Below are 20,363 nucleotides of genomic sequence, written 5' to 3' on the forward strand. Positions count from 1 at the left end.
CTATAATTTAGGGCAAGGAGAAGCAAATTTCCTGTTTGAAAAACAAATTCCTCTAAGTAGAGGACACTTCTCTGCTGAAACATTTCAGTTCCCACTGTAACTGTCTGGTGCAGCACAATTATTTATTTGGCAGAGAAATTCAATTTCGGGGTGGTTTCTGCAGCCTGAGCCGCCGTTGTTGGGATGGGGAGTAGTGACCCAGCCAAACCTTGCATGTGTGAGGATGGAACAGGGAAAACCTGCCCATAACACTCACATTTCCACCGGGATGGCACAGGGAAAACCTGCCCATAACACTCACATTTCCACCAGGACAGAGCAGGGAAAACCTGCCCGTAACACCCGCATTTCCACCGGGATGGAACAGGGAAAAACCTGCCCGTAACACCCGCATTTCCACCGGGACAGAGCAGGGAAAACCTGCCCGTAACACTCACATTTCCACCGGGACAGAGCAGGGAAAACCTGCCCAAACACCCGCATTTCCACCGGGATGGAGCAGGGAAAACCTGCCCATAACACCCGCATTTCCACCGGGACAGAGCAGGGAAAACCTGCCCGTAACACTCACATTTCCACCGGGACAGAGCAGGGAAAACCTGCCCGTAACACTCACATTTCCACCGGGACAGAGCAGGGAAAACCTGCCCGTAACACTCACATTTCCACCGGGACAGAGCAGGGAAAACCTGCCAGTACCACCCGCATTTCCACCGGGACAGAGCAGGGAAAACCTGCCCGTAACACCCGCATTTCCACCGGGACGGAGCAGGGAAAACCTGCCCATAACACCCGCATTTCCACCGGGATGGCGCAGGGAAAACCTGCCCATAACACCCGCATTTCCACCGGGACGGAGCAGGGAAAACCTGCCCATAACACTCACATTTCCACCGGGATGGCGCAGGGAAAACCTGCCAGTAACACCCGCATTTCCACCGGGATGGCGCAGGGAAAACCTGCCCGTAACACCCGCATTTCCACCGGGATGGCGCAGGGAAAACCTGCCCGTAACACCCGCATTTCCACCGGGACGGAGCAGGGAAAAACCTGCCCAAACACCCGCATTTCCACCGGGATGGCGCAGGGAGCCCTCTCCCCTCGGAGCAGCTCTCCAAGGTACTGATCCTTCTGCACCACAGCTGCTGTGGGCTGACCCGAGCAGGAGCTGGGATTTCCAGCACAGGTCACTGCCGGGGACTGCAGATAATAATAATAAAAATAATGATCAATATCAGGCTAAAGGCAATGAACGCTCTGGAGAGGAAAATATTGCGTAGCTCGAGTCTCAAACTAATCCCCACACAAAATTGCAGTGCTGGCTTAGGCTGAGTGTGGAACATGTGCTCCGGCTCCTGGAAAATCTCCCTATGAACAGATATTACCAATATCGATCAGCACAGCCACAAGTGGCGGATATCAAATTAAACCACCCAGATACCGAGCTCAGGCTTTAAGAGGCTCAGAAAGAAGCCAAGGAAGGGTCAGATCTCCATCAAATCACTTCCCCTGACAGCTGTGGAGCTCCTGGCCCTGCACAGCCCCACTAAAGCCCCCAGAGGGATGGGGCAGCCACCCCATCTTCTCTGGGCACCCTGTGCCAGGGCCTGCCCACCCTCCCAGGGAACAATTCCTTCCCAGTCTCCCATCCATCCCTGCCCTCTGGCACTGGGAAGCCATTCCCTGTGTCCTGTCACTCCATGGCATATGAATAAACTCCATTATATAAAAGTGGGCAGATACACCTGAGAAAACACCCTTATTTTGGGAACAGAGCTCCCAGTGCCCCATTCCCACTCTGGGGAATCACAGTTCCTCCTCTCCCTTCCCAGCTCCAGGAGCGACACCTGCATCAGACAGCTGGGGAATTTCAACCAATTACCTCAGCATGCACAAAGGGGCAGATGTCATTAAGGTATTGATTAATTATGCTTAAAGTACTCCAAGTGACATTGAAAACTTCAACAGCTCTGTCACCAGCACGAACCAAAAGCAAACTCCAGCCCCTCCCAACCTCTCCCACCCCTGTTCTGAGTGTGCACTGCAGACATCAGACTGAAAAAATTGGGAGGTTTTCCTTTTTCACTGAAGTGTTGTTTTAATGTTGGTTGTAATGCTGAATTTGAGACTGGGATCAGAGTTCCATGTTCTGAATCACAGCCCCACTGAGGGATGTGGTTCCTTTATAAAACACGTCCTTCCTGAGGCTCTGCCCTCCCTGGCACAGGGACAGGGTGAAACCCTGCCCCAGCACACCCAGTCCTGTGTTAATGTGAGGACAAGCACCCCCAGCCCCTCTCTGCATCCCCAGGGACCAACTCCACCCAGGCAGGGCCCAGGACACAAACACAGCTTTGACACTGCTGCTTTTCCCAAACTTTCATGTCCCAGACTGGATTTGAAACTTGAAATTTTTAATTCCAATCTCATTATTTCCATTATCAACCCTCTCATTCCGATGAGGATTTCCCTCCCTGCTTGCTGACACGTGCCATGCACTGCAGAGGGTTTTGGACAGACACCAGACTGTCCCTAACTCCTCCTACAGGTGAACAGGAGCTGAGGGAGAAGGGGAAGCTGCTCCTCACCCCCCTGGGCTCTCAGCTCTTGAGCCCTGAGCTCGGTGCCAGGGGAGAATTCCTGTTTGCCAGTGAGCACCTTTTCCTAGGACCACAGAATCCCAGACTGGTGTGGGTGGGAAGGGACCCCAAAGCCCACCCAGTGCCAACCCTGCCATGGCAGGGACACCTCCCACTGTCCCAGGCTGCTCCCAGCCCCAATGTCCAGCCTGGCCTTGGGCACTGCCAGGGATCCAGGGGCAGCCACTGACATCCCCAAAACGTGTCGGTGTTCAGATACAAAATTGAACTTTTGGGGCTTGTCACAGAACTGTGCTTTGTGAAGTGCTGCTGTGGCTGTGCTGAGCAACAGTTCCCTGGAAAAATCTGCCGTTCAGGGAAACTCCTCCAGTGCATTCTTCCAGGAATTGCTTTATTCCTGAGATCCAAACTCATAGTTTGGATGTCACTTAAGGCATAAGAGTTTAAAGCTGCTGGCAGCAGTTTTGCTTAATGGCCCATTGGGCAATGTCAGCTTAGTCCATCCCATGCATTGTTAATGAACTGTCAGCTCCAGCTACCTCTGCCTTAAACATCCTCAGGCTGAGCTCCGTGAAATCTTTCCCTAAAAGCCAGGATGAGAAAGAGTTCATCTTCACAGAAACTTGGAATGGTTTCAGTTGGAAAAACCCTCCCAGACTATGGATCCAAGCATTCCCCCAGCACTGCCAAGGCAGTGGTTGTTACACCAGCAGGATTAGCTCATTCCAAATGCAGGGCCTTGGGGAAATCCATGGATTTCTAACATCCAAACCAAAGTGAACGAGTCCTTCAGAGCATGGCTTCCAATCAGCACAATGCCATTCCTAATTAAACTGATCCATGACAAATAAATCCCAGGACCACAATTCCTTTAAATACCACTTGTCACATATCAGGTTTCTCTGATACTCGGTGGGGTTGGAGCACTCAGCCAGGCAGGAACAGCCCTTCAGGTGTCATTAAATCCAGAAGGACATCGCTCAACACAAAATATCCTTGAGCAACTGGTGCAGCCCCATCACTCAGGCCAGTGTGGTTCACACTGCAGGAGACAGCTGGAAAAAACCCTGGGATTTTTGGCCAGGAGGTGAAAGCCACATGCTTTCCAATAAACCTGTTCTGTCTGTGAGGAGATGGTGGGTCCGTGGTGTGTTTGGGTCTTCAGGAATATCTTTCATCAGCAATCACAGCCAGAACTGCAGCAAAGGGAGTCTGTGCTGACCCGAGCTGAGCACTGCTTGTCTGAGATCAGAATTGGAAAATCCATGTGGTATTGACTCCAAAGCTGGGAGCCCTGGGAGACAGCAGCAGGAGGAGGGGCAGAGCCAGCCCCACGCCGTCCTGAGGCTGGACAGTCACTCCTGGTCCTGTGCAGGGACACGATGGCCGTGGGAAAGCCAGGACACTGGGAAAGCAGGGACAGCACAGCCTGGAGAGCACAGCCCAGCACCAGCAGCTCCAGACAGGTTCTTTGGGATTCAGTCCCAAGTCCCTTTTCCCCACAGTGCCTGTTACTCACCCTGTGCATGCAGACCCTGTTGAAGCACTCCAGAGCAACAACAGAAATCAGGCAGGTTCCTGAGCCCAGCAGGAGAGGCTCTTCCCAAGGCAATTTGCCATCAGGACAGAGCAGGAAATAGCAGAAAATCGTGAGGCAGACTCTGTTCCCACAGAATTGTCAGCTCAAGAGGCTCAGAGCATGTGGATGCCTTTGTGAGCCTCGTGGGTCCTGCATGGGAATGGGAACTGCATGGGAACAACTCGAGGCTGTGGGAAGCAGCTGTGTGAGGCACTGTCACAAAGCCACTCCTGAGGGAAATGGGTTTGGGTTCAGGTCCTGGCGTTCCCTCAGGGTCGGCAGAGCTGGGGTGGGCCCAGCCCTGATCAGAGGCCACAGAGCCCCCCCGCTGACCCAACACCAGCGGGTTCATCCCAGGGGGGAGCAGAGTTTAGGGTGTTGCTCACTGGAGAGAGAAGAGGTGAGGAAGAGCTTCTCTGAAAACAGCAGCTTCATTTCAGAGAATTAAACGGGGACTTTATGGACTAAAAAGCAGAGGGAAGGAATATGAAGTGCCATCAATACTGCAGCTGAAAGCTGGTGATGGCAGGAGAGCAAGGCTGGCAGGAGCAGGGAATCACAGAATCCCAGAACCAAAAAGGTTGGAAACGATACCCGAGATGATCCAGTCCAAGCTGTGCCCCATCCCCACCTTGTCCCCAGCCCAGAGCTCTGAGTGTCACCTCCAGGCCTTCCTGGGACACCTCCAGGGATGGGGACTCCACCACCATGGAATGAGAGGGAGTGTCAGAGCTGTCCAAGGGGAGCCATGGGTCTGGACTTCAGCACCTTGATAAAATCACAGAATCCCAGTCTGGTTTGGGCTGGGAGGGACCTTGGAGGTCATCCAGTGACACAGTCCCACCTCTGCTAGAAAGAAATCCTGGGGGTTCTGAAGTCCATGGGCTGACTCACATTAAAGGTGAGTCATTTCCCTTTCAGGTAGGAGTTATTTTTAGAAGAATTACTCACTCAAAGTGTTGATGGTTTGTATGAAAGAGTAGGACTCAAGTTTAGAACAAAATATTTTAGAAGCCTTGCACAAATACTGTGTTCTCCTACTTTTAAGGCAATAGTCTGAAATGAATTCCCATGTGCTCAAAATCCGGAAGGAAAGCTTGATGGTAACAAGAATTTAAAGCTAAATTTAAAGGCAGCACTAACAAAATCAGGGAACGTGAAGCATCCATGGGAATTTGCAGGCTGTAAAAGTGATTTAGTAAGTGTGGCTCAAGAGGGCAGCTTTAGAGCCTCCTGTCCTCCCACTCCCCCAATGGTTATGGTCACTCAAGGATTACAATCTTCTGTTTTAGCTGCAGCAGCTTCCCTAAGTTTTCATAGTAGGAGCTGTTGGATCTGATTCCCATCATTTGGAGGGAGTGCCCCAGCCCTGCCCTTGAGACACCCTAAAAATGCATTGAAAATATCCTAAAATGCACTGAAATACCCTAATAAATGCTTTGAAATGCCCTAATAAACACATTATTCAAGTCCAGCTCTCCAGAAAAAAGCAGCCATGCCAAAAGAAATATTTCTCAGGAAATAAATGAACACCATAAGGGATTACCTGGATAAGTTTCCCACATCACCACATCCATTCCCCAGAGCCAATCCCCACCCCAGAGCTTGGCTCCAGCAGCTCCACCTTCCCACTTCCAGCTACGGGAAATGGTGCTGGATGAAGCATCCTGCAGCTGGAGGATTGAGGTTTGTTCCTCTTCCATGTGCTCCTTTGAGCATCCAACAGACTGAAACACACAAATGATTAATTTCAAAGTGGGAAGAGGAAAAAGAAGGAAGCCAAGGCTTGGAGAAGTTTTTGAGCAGACAGGAAATAAAAAGCAGAAAAAGTCAGGCAGGAAATCCTGGGATCCAATACCTTAAAATTAATGACTCACTGATTGTATACATTTTATTAATAATAAGCTAAGGAGGAGTTAGTGAGTTAGTTGGTCTCTTCTCCAAGGAACTTGGAAAAGGAGAGCAGGAAATGGTCTCAAGTTACACCAGGAGAGGTTCAGGGTGGATATTGGGGAAAATTCCTTCCCTGAAACAGCACTCAAGGCCTGGCACAGCTGCCCAGGGCAGTGGTGGAGTCCCCATCCCTGGAAGTGTTCAAGAACCGAGCAGATGAGGAATTTGCGATGGGGTTTATTTGGCCTGGTGGGATTTGGGTGAAGTTTGGGACTGAGGACCTGGGATGTCTTCTCCAACCTCAGTGATGCTGTGATTCCATGAAATCCCCACTGTTCCGGTTTGGTGATGGTGCTGAGGCAGCTCCAGCTGAGGACAGAGAGGGGAAAACAACCCTCAGGTTTGGGCAAGTCCCTGTGACAGGGCTGTGTGAGGACAGCAGGGCTGGAACCAAAAAAGAAAAGCGACCGTAGGACCAAAGTGGGACTTTCTGCGAGCTCTGAGCGTGGTCACAGCAGCGGGGCCGGAGCACATCCCTGCCATGGAAAGCCTCTCCACATCCCACGCCTTCATTAGGGCTGCTGTTAATCGGACCTGAGGCCCCACTTCCACTTTCAACCGTTTTAGACCCAAATAGAAAATTTCCAGCTCAAAAGGATAATCTCCTGTCAGAAAGAGAACAGCAGGCACAGTGAACACTTTAAAAGCTTTGGAGATATAAAGATTTATTGTATTTCCCAACAAGTCAGAAGCTTTGATTAAAAGTTAAAAATAGAAAATAGGGATGGAATTAAGTTGTAAAAGATCCCCCTCAAAAAATAATTTTTATACTGTTGCTATGGTTCAAAATTTTTTCATGGTAAGTCTCATTTTTCCTTTTAAAATTGATCAGAATTCATTTTTTAATAAAATCATTTAGAATTATTTTCTAAATTCAGGACAGAATTTGCAAAAATGATGGTTTTGCAATATTACACAGGATCATAAAAAATAACAGAATGGCCTGGGTGGGAAGGGACCTTAAAGCTCATCCAGCTCCACCCCATGCCATGGGCAGGGACACCTCCCACTGTCCCAGGCTGCTCCAAGCCCCAATGTCCAGCCTGGAGGTTCAGGAAAGCCAGCCCTGAGAGAGAAGATGTGTGGGACTCTTCCTGCTTTGGGAGTGCTGCTACAAGAACAGCACCTCCATTTCCACTGTCCTTTCCCACACATATTTTTCATTAGTGTCGGCTGGGTGCCAGCTCCCGTGGATTTGCAGTTTTGCAGTATCCAAGCCTGACAACCCCATGATCCTGTGAATATGCCTGCCCAGTCTTTTCTGAATTGGAAATGTGATTCTGGAAGTGACAGGACTTCCAGTCCAGGGGCCTTGCCTAAACACACCCGTGCACAGATCGTGCTCTCAGCGGGGTTAATCAAATGCCACAGTGCTGCTATCATTCACCAGGAGAACTGGGTGTTATCTCCCCTCAGCACAGAGGATGTCCAGTGCCCCCCAGGAACAGAGTGAAGGGAACAACAGAGTGAAGGGAACAGGGGAAACTCAACAGGGCTGAACTTTTACTCAAAGGAGATAAAACAGCCTCTTCCTAGGTCCCAGAGGGAACCAGCTGGTTCCCTCCCCTCTCACCTCACCACTGCCTTCTCTCCATGCTCAGCTGTTGAATTCCCACAGCCACCAGGTCAGTCCTTGTCCCTCAGAGCCCAGGAGCTGGAAGGTGCTGCAGGTGCCACCACTGTGGGATGGATGCTCCAAAGGCTGTGGTGAGCCCTGTGCCTCCCCTCACCTGAGTGCTGCTCCCAGGGAACCCCAGGGTGCCAGGGCAGGGCAGTCAGGCAGGTGGGGATAATCCTGCCCCATGGGGCTTAGCCAAAGGTTTAAATCTTCTGGGAGTGGTTCAGCATTAGTCATCTCTTATTCCTAAAAATAAAATAAATAATGGATTGCACAATCACAACACATCCCTGCCCCCTCCCCAGGGTCCCTGTGGGCAGCACAGGGCCCCACTGCCCCTTCCACCCCCACCAGTCACTGACTGATCACTCAGCAGGGTTCGTGACTGACACCCCCAGCCCCTCAGGGTTTGGTTGTATTTTCCAGGTCCCACCTATTGATCTGCTTCCACCACAAAACTGTTACTGCAAGGCTCAGGCTGTTGGAGCATCTCCCCTCCCTCTGATCCCAGAGAAGAAACCAGGGCAGAGCCACCCCAACAGAGAGAAAACTGCAGCTCCAGCACCTACAACTGCTGTAATGTAATTTATTTTTTTAATCTAAGGAAAACTCTGCTAAGTCTGTAACCTTGGTAAGTGAAGGAATTGTTCCCTGGGAGGGTGGGCAGGCCCTGGCACAGGGTGCCCAGAGCAGCTGGGGCTGCCCCTGGATCCCTGGCAGTGCCCAAGGCCAGGCTGGACATTGGGGCTGGGAGCAGCCTGGAACAGTGGGAGGTGTCCCTGCCATGGCAGGGGTGGCACTGGGTGGGCTTTGAGGCTCCTTCCAACCCAAACCATTCCATGATTCTGCAACAATCAGACTGTGAGGAAGTTCATAACCTGACAGGAGGTGGTGGCCAGGTGAGATCAGCCTCTTCTCCCAGGGAACAGGAACAGGACAAGGGGAAATGGCCTCAAGCTGCCCCAGGGGAGGCTCAGGTTGGATGTGAGGAAAGATTTCACTGAAGGGGTGGTGGTGGAGTCCCCATCCCTGGAGGTGTTCAAAAGGAGCAGACCTGGGACTTTGTGCTGTGGGTTAGTGGGCATGGTGGGGTTTGGCTGAAGGTCAAATTTGATGATCTTGGAGGCCTTTTCCAAGCTTGATAATCTCATGATCCTATGAATCTGCCTGCCCAGTCTTTTCTGAAGGTTTGGGGCCTTAAGCGGACACTCAAACCCTGTTTGTGTGCACAGCTCAAGACAGGCCCTTACTGTGCACATCTCAGCCCTGGACAGGAGCTCATTTCCCTGTGATTCCCTGCAGAATAAATGGGGATCAAACCTGTGGATGGCCCCCGAGGGCAGCACTGGAGCGAGGAGCTGGGGCTGCATGCAGGGGCTGTGTGGAGGGCCCGTGTGCTCACGGAGAACATTGCTCACAAAAGCTGCTAGCACAGCCTGTTTTCTGCTCAGGCGAGCAAGGTATCCTCACAGGAGGGGCTGGGTAGCTTGGAAATAGCAAATTTTTATGCATGATGTAATTCACTGGAAGCTTCACCGAGCTGGAAGTGCCTGACCTTTTGGTCTTTGGCAAATAAATGAACAGCCCCGAGGAAGCTCGGGAGTTCTGTGCGCTCAGTGCAGGACAGGGCACCTGAAGGACTGAGGAGTTAAAGCATTTCTTTCATTATTTTCACTTTAAGGAACCAGGACTTGGGGAAAAAAAAAAAACAGGTAATAAACATATTTTAAGTGTTGGTCAAAAAACCCCTTCAAAATATATCTGCACAAAGGTTCAAAGAGGTGTCTCTGCAAGGTGGGAAATTTATATGAACTTTGTCCAGCTATTAATTAAGACTGGAGGGAGGGGGAGAGGGGTTTTGTAGCCATCACATCTACTTTCATCAGCCATCTAAAAAAGGTAATTCGGCTTTCAGAGTGATGCTGTGTGAGGATCTCTCTTCTTCCCAGGAGAATTCCTGAAAAAGGAATTGTGCAAGTGCTCCTGCCTTCCCTCCAGACCTACCTATTTAAAGCTTCTAATTTGACATCTAATACTGATGGGTCCCTATTTCCTTCTCATGCATTGGAATTTGTTTCAGACATAAAAGGAGATGGAAATGAAAAAAAAAATCTGGTTCTGTCTAGTCAGTTCTAGGAAGTACCTGGAACATAACTCTGGTTGTGTCTGCAGGACTGAGGCTTCTACTGTGAAGTGGGAAGTGCTGGGAAAGCCATTATCCCAAACCCTATCCAATGGGATTATCCACCTCTGCCACACTGACACTGGCAAACAGCAAAACCTGAAACAGGAATTCAAATTTAAAGCCTAGAAAAGGAATTAATGCTTTCAAAAACTCCCAGGAAGCAGCTCACCCCCAAATAAATAACAAGTATCAGCTTTTCTCCCATCCAAGGTGTCCCAACAAAGGCTTTGAGGATCAAACGCACCCAAGAGTGAATGAAATGGCCCAAAGCAGTGCTGGGATGGTGCACGGGTCAGCAGATGAGCAGGGAGGAAGGCACAGGCTCCACACCAGATCTGGAGACCATCAGGCAATCACCAGGGTCACTCATCCTTTCCACTGGACACCACGTCCTGCTCAACATGGAAAATCCAAGTTACTGAGATAGCTCAACATCCTCAGTTTAAAAGGAAAAGGAAAATGGGAATATGGAATCAGCCTTTTGTGAGTGCTGGCTCTGGCACATCAAACCTGGGGAAGGAACTTCCTCCTCTGATGGGGATGGACCAAGAAAAAGGAGGGATGAAGGAAAAAAGAAGCAGATCTGAGACAATAAGAGAAGAAATCACAAGGAAAGCAAACACAAATGGGAATTTTCTCTCCTTCTGATGATCATCCTCCCTTCCCCCACCCTGCCTTAGGAATACACACACAGAGCTTTCAAACATCAGCCAAGGCACTTTGGTGCTTAGTACCGAATTCTTCCTATGGTTATTTAAGTTACAAACAGGGCTACTGATTCAAACCCTGAAGTGCTAAAATTATTCCAAGTAATGCATGTCCAGCTCTGAAATCCTGAAGTTAATTTTAAGCATCGCTTTCAGAAATAGGTTGCCTTGTCCTGACAGATCTATGTGGGCCATATTGTGAGGAGAACTATCAATATTTGAATAAATTTTACATGCAAGCAAACTAAAATTATCTTTACATCGATTCAGTAGCAAGTGCTCCAGTAGGAGCTGGATGAAATGGCCAATAAATTGACAAACCCACAAAACAGAATGGGAGAAACATAAAAAATGGAAAGCTGGCTGCTCCCTGCCATCTCCCATTTCCTACTTAATGCGCTGAGGCTGTCTGTGAGCAGGAGGAGCCGCGGTTATCGGCAGTCCCCGCGCTCATCCCAGCCCGGCCCTGGCGCCGGGCGCTGCTGCGGGCTGGGCCGGGCCGCACGGAGCGGATCCCTCCTTCCCAGAAAGGCTCTGCCCGCCCGCCGCTCCCCCGGGCACGTTCCCCTGTACCTGGAGCACTCGGAGCTATAAATATTCCGTGTTTTCTCTGCGGGCCGGGCTCTCTGCAGGCAGCTCTGCCGGCGCTGGGGCCGTGCTGCTCCTGCAGCGAGGGGATGCCACCCTCACAGCCCGCAGGGAAGGAACGAAGCAAATGCTCCTGGCTTTGTACGGGTCTGTGAGGCTGGAACTGCTCCAGGCTTTAGCCCTGCACAGGTCGGTGAAAGCCAGAGCTGAAAATGGCCCAGCACAGCCTTTTCTCGGGCCCGCTCCTCACAGCCGCCGTTCAGTCCCTGCTCCGACCGCCTCTCCGCCTCCCCTGCCCCTGAAACGGGGCCGAGCTCTGCCTTGGCACCGGGGCCGAGCTCTGCCTTGGCACCCGAGCTCTGCCTTGGCACCCGAGCTCTGCCTTGGCACCGGGGCTGGCACCCGGCCCAGCAGGGCCGGGGCAGGGCTTGGGGACAACCGTGATCCTGCCAGCCCCAGCTAATGGGGTCCGAGTCGGGGGAAAGGATGGGGTGAGCTCCTACCCGAGCTCGCACCCAGGACTGCTCCTCTCCAGACGCTCAGCTTTCAGTGCCAGTCACAGAAATGTCATGGGGAAATTTCCTGTTACATCAAACCGTTCCTTTTTGCCTAAAAAAAACCAAACAAAAGCGCCATTTATTCGGTGTAAGGTGTCCTGTGAGTAAGAGCCCTGGCTCCCCCTGCCCCAGCCCTGCTCAGTGCGCGGCACCCAGAGCCCGCACGGGCCGGGGAAGGGATCCGCGATACTCAAATCAGCATCTGAAACAGCACTTTTCTCATTCTTCATTAGAACTCACAGCATCCCAGCCTGCTTTGGCTTGGAAGGGACCCTAAAGCTGATCTAGTTCCATCCCCTGCCATGCCAGGGACACCTCCCACTGTCCCAGGCTGCTCCCAGCCCCAATGTCCAGCCTGGCCTTGGGCACTGCCAGGGATCCAGGGGCAGCCCCAGCTGCTCTGGGCACCCTGTGCCAGGGCCTGCCCACCCTCCCAGGGAACAATTCCTTCCCAATCTCCCATCCAGCCCTGCCCTCTGGCACTGGGAAGCCATTCCCTGTGTCCTGTCCCTCCATGCCTTGTCCCCAGTCCCTCTCCAGCTCTCTGGCTCTGAGCTCTCCCTGATCCTTCTCCTCTCCAGATGAGCCCCCCCAGCTCTCCCAGCCCATTGACTCCCCTGGTTTGGGTTCCCTTGGGGCAGAAGGACGATTTTATAACCTCCATAAACAATGGGAGAGAGGCCAAGCTCTGAGCACAGCCTGGGTAAGTGGAGATGCCCCACCTAGGAAACTTCATTTTGATTTTTATTTATTTACATACTCCAATATTTCTAAATATTCAATTAAAACACACCTTTGATGAACAAATCTCTCCATGCTAATAATCTTTAAAATATCCCAGGCTCCCTAAAATCTGAGCTTCAGGGAGAAAAAACAGCACTTGCTGCAACCCGTGAAAAGTTAATTTTTTCATGCTGCTGCCTCTTCCATTTTCCAGCCTTATTTCTATTCCTAATTACGGAAACTTGAGAGTGATCCAGAAATACAAAGAGGAGCAGTGTAATTTGGAGACATTAAGGGAATTTTAAATGTCTTGCTTTTTGCCTCAAAACTGAATTCAGGTGAGGAAAAAGTAAGTAAGCAAAATATATATATTTTTAATCCTCCATGTACCCCTCTATTAACCACAATTACAGCACTTCAAAGCACATTAATTTCCTGCTTTTAAGTTTTCTATAGCAACAGTTTGTTGAAAGAGTTTGATTTTATTATATTGTGCCAATACTACCCTGGTAGAAATTTCAATCCTGTTAGACAGAAAGAAGTGAAAAAAATTACATTAACAATGAGAATAAAGAAATTGAAACTCTCAATGGCTCTAATTTATGGCATTTTTCTGTGGAGTTTTTTTTAAACCTCTTTCTTCTACCAGCTTGATGCCGCCTCTTTAATGCAGCTTGCATTTTCCAGGGGAAGCAGCTGAATGGAGGGAAGAGAAATCCAGGAGCAGCTTCCCTCCCACTCCTGCTCCCACGCAGCACACGGGGGCTGCAGGGCCAGAGGCCAGGACATGGAGACACTGGAAAAGCAGCCACAGCCACATCGGGGGGGTGGGTGGATCCAGGGCTCGCACATGCTCAGGTTCCTGATGGGCTTTCACATGGCCTCGTCCACCTGGACACCTCTTCTCTGGTTCTGCATCCAGCCCTGGAGCCCCAAACTCAAGAAGGACGTGGAGCTGCTGGAGAGAGCCCAGAGGAGGCCACGGAGCTGCTCCCAGGGCTGGAGCCCCTCTGGAGCCAGGCTGGGAGAGCTGGGGGGGCTCACCTGGGGAGGAGAAGGATCAGGGAGAGCTCAGAGCCCCTTGCAGGGCCTAAAGGGGCTCCAGAAGAGCTGGAGAGGGACTGGAGACAAGGGCTGGAGGGACAGGACCCAGGGAATGGCTTCCCAGTGCCAGAGGGCAGGGCTGGATGGGAGATTGGGAAGGAATTGTTCCCTGGGAGGGTGGGCAGGCCCTGGCACAGGGTGCCCAGAGCAGCTGGGGCTGCCCCTGGATCCCTGGCAGTGCCCAAGGCCAGGCTGGACATTGGGGCTGGGAGCAGCCTGGCACAGTGGAAGGTGTCCCTGCCATGGCAGGGGTGGCACTGGGTGGGCTTTGGGGTCCCTCCCACCCAAACCAATCTGGGATTCTCTCGCTTTGCTCCCCTTCTGCAGACACTCACTGTGACACAAGGGACAGCAGGGACCAGGAGAGCCCTGAGCACCCAGGGGACCAGCAAAGACCTGCAGCACTTGGTGTCACCCTAACTCAGCAGAGTAATTGGCAATGAGTTCTGCTTAACCACTTCTCCTAAGATAAGTTGGAAAAATTCAATAAAACTTGTGTTAAGCTGATTCCACGCTGCAGTACAAACAAAGTGTGGAGCAGCCTAATCCTCTTACACCAGGGAACAGGCTCCTAAAGTCATTATTTAATAAGATTAAATACTGCAGGTCATAAAAATTAATTTATACAGCTGCCATGGTTTAAAAACTACATGTCTGCAGAGTGGGACAAATTCCTTTCCTGTGGAGAAGCAAAGGTGAGCACAAGCTGTGGCTGCCCCTGGATCCCTGGCAGTGCCAAAGGCCAGGTTGGATGGGACTTGGAGCAACCTGGGATAGTGGGAGGTCCCTGCCCTGCCCTGCCCATGGCACAGCCCTGAAACCTCCTCTTTGAATGCAAACATTCACTTAAAATTGTTTAAAAATTATTTTTAAAAATCCCTTTCAGGCACAGAGCTCCTGAAGTCCCTCCCAGCCACATTCATTTCACCAAAAAGGAGGAAAGTAAAGGCTTGGACTTCATGAGGCCTTTTCTCTTCTTTGCCCAAGCCTTGCTTAAACTTGCTATTCCTTGCCCCAATTTACCAAATTTTGCTCATGAGACATAAAAGAGGGAGGGAAGAGAGGATAAAGACACCCATCAGCACTCCTCTGCTCACTCATGAAACTTCAGATACTGTGTTAAATTCTTTGAAGCCAGAAAGAACAAAAGTGTTTCTTACGTGAAAAAAGGAAGAAATACAAATACATATAAATATAGAAATAAATAAATAAAAATTTGTATGTATCTAAAGCCCTGCTTACAGTGCCTCTGTTTGCATTTGGAGACACTGATCCTAATCCTAATCCCTAAAGCTTTAACCCTAATTAGGCCTAACCTGGCCCCGATGCTCCCGTGTGCTGTTATCTGGGGGAACAGCAGCCACACCACAGGCAGTGCCTTGGCTGCTGCTCTGTTCCATGTCTTGCAATCAGGGAATTGTGAGGTTGGAAAAGCCCTCTCAGACCATCGAGTCCAACCATTCCCAGCACTGCCCAGGCCACCACTGCCCCACGTCCCCAGGTGCCACATCCACAGGGCTGTTAAATCCCTCCAGGGATGGGGACTCCACCCCTGCCCTGGGCAGCTCTGCCAGGGCTGGGCAGCCCTTCCCATGGAGAAATAATTCCAAATACTCAATCCAGACCTCTCCTGGCCCAACTTGAGGCCGTGTCCATCCTCTAACCCACCCCAAAGAGAAATGCAGCAATCTCTCCAATTAATACAATCCATCATCATTTGGGCACTGTACATGAAAGAGCAGAAGCTGCAGACACAAAGAATTCTCACCACTGGCATTTTCTAAAACAATATTTCAAAAAACGAGAAACCTTTCCATCACCTCCTGGAAACGCCAGCTTGCAGAGAAATAAATATCTCTTTTGTATCAAAGTGATTCCCAATCCCTTTGATAAATCTTACCACTGTGCAGTTGAAACAACCCCATGAAGGGCTGGAAGAATCATCTAAATGCATCTGAACAACTCTGTTTATTTTGTATTCCAGAGTGCATCGCACCAGCCCGCAGAGCTCTTCCATTAGTCTTTAAAAATAGTATTAAAGGACATTTCCGTCTATTTAAATTATGTCTATTTTCATTTAAATGAGTTGCTAAATAACAAGCTCCATGCCAGCATTATGCTGGAGTGTGTGACTGTGAGAAATACACTTCAAACAAAACAAATTAGGGAACCTGGAAATTACTACAGCAGAGCAAGGACATATTTTTGGGCAAAAGTAAACAGAGAACAACAGCAAGTCATCAAAAATATGATAATAAACCCCCCGTGCTCTGTGCATGAGGAACGGCACATATGGAGCAGCTCATTCCACTCCTGTGAGGGCTTTATTTATAAAACAATGCACAAAATTGGCAGTTTCCTTCTGTAACTGGAGAGGGACTAATTGCCTTCCCCTGGCCTGGTTTCTCACTCCCAGCACTGCACTGGGAATTCCGAGCTCAGAGCAGGACAGCGGGAGCACATCCCACCCACCATCCATCGCCTGGCACAGCATTCCTGGGACAGCCCGGGGCTCCCCAGCCCAGCCCACTGCAAAACCAGGGCTCAGACTGGCACAACTGAGTTTCCCTGGCAGGCTCAGGGACAGCATGGACAGTTCTCCCAGGGCTCTCCGCCCTGGAGGTGTGGGATTTACAGGAGCTGGGTAGAATCAAATGGAAACAACAAACAAAAAGCCATTACAGCTGGGACTCCCAGAGGTCACCTCCTGTGCTGCTGTTATCACACACTTTTCTCCAGCTTGTAAAAAATATTGGGATTGACCTCTATAGGACTGAAATCTCATGGGAATAAAGTCTGACTCTGCTGGCTTAGAATCAGATTTATGGAATCACAGAATCATGGAATCCCAGCCTGGGTGGGAAGGGACCTCAAAGCCCACCCAGTGCCACCCCTGCCATGGCAGGGACACCTCCCACTGTCCCAGGCTGCTCCCAGCCCCAATGTCCAGCCTGGCCTTGGGCACTGCCAGGGATCCAGGGGCAGCCTCAGCTGCTCTGGGCACCCTGTGCCAGGGCCTGCCCACCCTCCCAGGGAAGGATTTCTCCACTTACCAAAGTTAAAGAATTATCAAAGTTTGCCTTAAACTAAAGCCCCCCTTCTATTATACATCAGGAATTTGTACATTATCAAATACATCAAGAGAGCATTAGAGAAGAAATGCTTCATGTGAGACACAGTTAATCAAACACCAGGACTGGAAACCTCGTGGGGAAATGTGCCTGGAATTTTAAGCTTCCAGAGCAAGCTGGGCACATCCACCCCCACCGCAAGGAGACCGTGACTCTGCTGGCTACCACTGACACTTTGATTTTTAATCTCTGCCAAATTAATACAGCTCCTCATGTTTTGCAGAAAGTTGAGGCCAAGGTCTTATTCAGCCACCTACTACGTGTTGCTTGGATATGGATTATTATTTCCCAAGCAGGATGTGGAATATTTTATTTTTGTACCAACGGATCTTGCTCACACGCAATCATTTGCATTCTTAAGAAGCCAACCCAGTCTGCTTTGTAACTCCTGTAAGTCCAGAAAAAGCATCCCCCCACTCCCTCTGTCTTGGGAACGGAATTTTCACAGCACACTAAGTATCTTCTGATTAGAATTGTGGGGTTTTTGTAAAAATACAGCTCTGACATGCCAAGGCACATTAGGCAAGACAAGGAACAAAGTCACACAGTAACAATGAACGTCTTAAATAATTAATAAATATAAATATATGAACTGAGAACAGGGATCAGAGCATGTGTGAGTATTTGGGCTCAGTGCAACATAAAAAGTAACTCACACATAAAACCACCTTCTACTGTGGCTGTAAAGCTGCCCCTCTCCTGTGGCGCTCTAGAATGGTTTCTAAAAACTGGAAAGATTTGGGTCTTTTCACAGTTATATTTCCAAAGGAATAAATCCATCTTCTGTAAATGGAAAGTGTAGGAAGTTTTCTCAATATAGGTAATTTGCATACATATTTACCCTCTAGAATACTCCCAGCTCCGATGAGATGTAAAGAAATAATTCAATGTATACATTTGGTGCTCAAGCCACGCCACAAATCAGGTGCTCTTAATTCAACAGGGCCATAAACCCCAGAACTACAGGGGTAATCAAGAACCTACTTAACCTTTCTCCAAGCAACACTGAAAAAAGTTAGTGTGAAATATGTGACAATCCCCTAAAATTATAACGAAAGGGCAGCGAGCAAGGTGTGCTGTAAAACACAATTGGCATGAAGGCAAGGAAAAACTGGGAAAATAGAAGAAAAATTAGTTCTGGAGTCATGCTCGGTAATAGCTGATGTATGCTCACAATAAAATGAGATGCAGAATGCAAAACTGCTCGAAAATAAAAGCATAATTTCAACAGTATTCAGCCAGCAGGTCTAAGAGTTACAGAATCCCTGTGGGTTGGAGGAAAAAAAAGAAAAATGAAAAAACAACACAGAATCCCAGAATCTTTAAGGCTGGAAAAGCCCCCCAGGATCATTGAGTCTGAGCTGTGCCCATCCCCACCTTGTCCCCAGCCCAGAGCCCTGAGTGCCACCTCCAGCCCTTCCTTGGACACCTCCAGGGATGGGCACTCCAAACCTCCCTGGGCAGCCCCTGCCAAGGCCTGAGCACCCTTTCCATGCTGAAACACAAAGGTTTTTTAAACCCAAGGTCATAAAAAAATTCCAAATTAAGGCTCAGGTATCTTCTGTTAGATTGATGTGATTGCAAGACAGAGAAAGGAAACCCAGGGCAATTGGAAGGAGTTTTCCTTCAGATCAGACCTTGGTTCAGTCAGTTATGGAAGCTTAGACAGACACAGATATATTTCAATCCTTTTACATATATATATATAATATCTATATATCTGGATTCTTGCAGAAAGCTCAGAAGTTTTACTTCTCCAAGATAACCTGGAGCCAAGTGCAGACTTTCCCCACACAAAGTCCTGAAGGCTTTCACCAGCAGCGTGGTGCCGTCCCTGCATGCACTTGTAAAATAAAGAAATAATGTAATATTCAAAAGTTCAGCTCCTCAAAGTCAGACCTCGAATCTACACTTAGAAAATTAAATAGTTTGCCTGATCGCAGAAGTCCCAAATGGTGAATAATTTCTGTCAGCTCGCACGTCTCTTTTGTAGAAGGGGAGAATTAAAACATTCATAGGTATTTGTAAAGTGAAATACAGATTTACTTCAAAAAAATCTGTGGTGCAGCGTGGTTGGAGGCGGCAGTTCGAGGTAATTACTGCAATTTCTTCTACAATTTCACAGCCAGGTCAGGGCACCTGTGCATTCTTTGGTACATTTAATGTGGGAAAGTGTCCTGCTCTCACAGAGCTGTGGAGCCTCGGGACAATCCTGCAGCTGCTGTGGAGCCCAGGGCTGAGGTCCCTGAGCATCCCTGAGCATCCCCAGTGCCACTGCCAGGACAGAGCCCTGTGCCACGGGAAGTGTGGAACGGGAAAAGCCACGCTCAGGACAACACCTGCCGTGCAGTTTTGCCAGCAGGCTTCCCAAGCACGGAATCATGGAATCACAGAATGTCCTGAGCTGGAAGGACCCAAAGGGATCTTCCAGGCCAGCTCCCGGCCCTGCTCCTGGCAGTTATTCTGAGCCAATTTACTTTGACATGCCCTGAAAGGTTTAACCTGGAATGGACAATGTCTTCCTGTACAATGACAGGAAACAGTTTGAAAAATAAATAACTCATGGTCTGGTGTTTGTGTCTCATCTTTGAGATCCTTCTCTTCCAAGAAATCTTTTAATTTCCCAGCCTTTCAAATTTTATCTCTACAAATCTCTTCCAAACCTTGAGCGGCAACAATTAAAATCTACTTGTTAGAAGCAACATTAGCTACAAAAAGAAATAGGAAAGGTCAGGGACGAGGAGCTCGTGCAGACTCCCCCAGAGCAGGTAAGGAGGTGTTTTGACAGGGGGCTTCATTTGAACTGAATAATATGCTCAGCTCTTGATTTGGGTACAAATGTTGAGCTCAGAGTCTGGAGGTGGGTGGCTTTGGGCTGTAATTTTAATTAAGTGCTCATCCCTCTATGCAACACTTGGTGTTTCTCTGCTGTTAAAAGGCAGATTTGGGGTGGTTTTGCTGCCATGCCAACCCTGCTGCTGGGAAGCACCGAGCAGGGCTGAACAGAAAGTCAGGAAGGAAAACCTGGAACCCAGCACTGACCTCCCGTGTCGGTGATCCTCTGTGGTCTGTTGTCCCAGGGCATCATTTTGGATGGAATTCCTTCAGACCAGCGGAGCCTGCTCTTCAGCACCAGTGGCACCAGCACCTGCAGCTCCTTCATCCCCATCACATCCCAGTGTCGGGACACAGGGGAGTGGGCCAAGGGCCGCAGCAAGTGGAGGCCTGGCCTCCCATGGGTTTCCTCCAGCAGCAACACTTCCATGGTTTCTGGTGTCTCCGAACCCAGAAGGAACCCCCACACCTGGTCAGGGCCAGGGAATGACCTCACCCTTCCCAGAGAGCCAGAACCCAGCTTGGGCAACGTCTTGCCAGGCAATCATCCATTGCCACTCCTTCCTTAATAGGGGTCTGGTGGACCCTGACTACAAGCCATTCCTACCTAAAACATCCTCTTCTCCAGAGCCAAACCCTCTCCCGGGCAGAGCAGGGATGGGGGAGCCAGGCCGGGGCACTCGGCTCCGGGGGCGGCTGTGGCACAAGCGCCTAAAGCGGCCGAGGGCTCCGGATGCTCTCCCCTCCTGCAGCAATGCAGGGCACTGCGCGCCTTAGGGCAGA

At 49.8% G+C, this 20,363-nt stretch overlaps 1 long non-coding RNA gene across 2 annotated transcripts; it reads right to left on the minus strand.

Annotated features, from left to right (window-relative positions):
- Positions 1–6,092: 6,092 nt before the first annotated feature.
- Positions 6,093–11,510, minus strand: LOC138112892 (uncharacterized). Of its 2 annotated transcripts, none has more exons than XR_011151902.1 (5): positions 11,216–11,510; positions 10,180–10,327; positions 9,894–10,031; positions 7,706–7,996; positions 6,093–6,441 (listed from the first exon to the last, which is right to left on the minus strand). It is a non-coding gene; the product is annotated as an uncharacterized lncRNA (long non-coding RNA). The 2 variants fall into 2 exon arrangements; XR_011151901.1 differs by having other exon boundaries at positions 6,093–6,737.
- Positions 11,511–20,363: the final 8,853 nt, after the last annotated feature.

The sequence above is a fragment of the Aphelocoma coerulescens genome, chromosome 6 (genome assembly GCF_041296385.1).
Source record: "Aphelocoma coerulescens isolate FSJ_1873_10779 chromosome 6, UR_Acoe_1.0, whole genome shotgun sequence".
Lineage (NCBI taxonomy): Eukaryota > Metazoa > Chordata > Aves > Passeriformes > Corvidae > Aphelocoma > Aphelocoma coerulescens.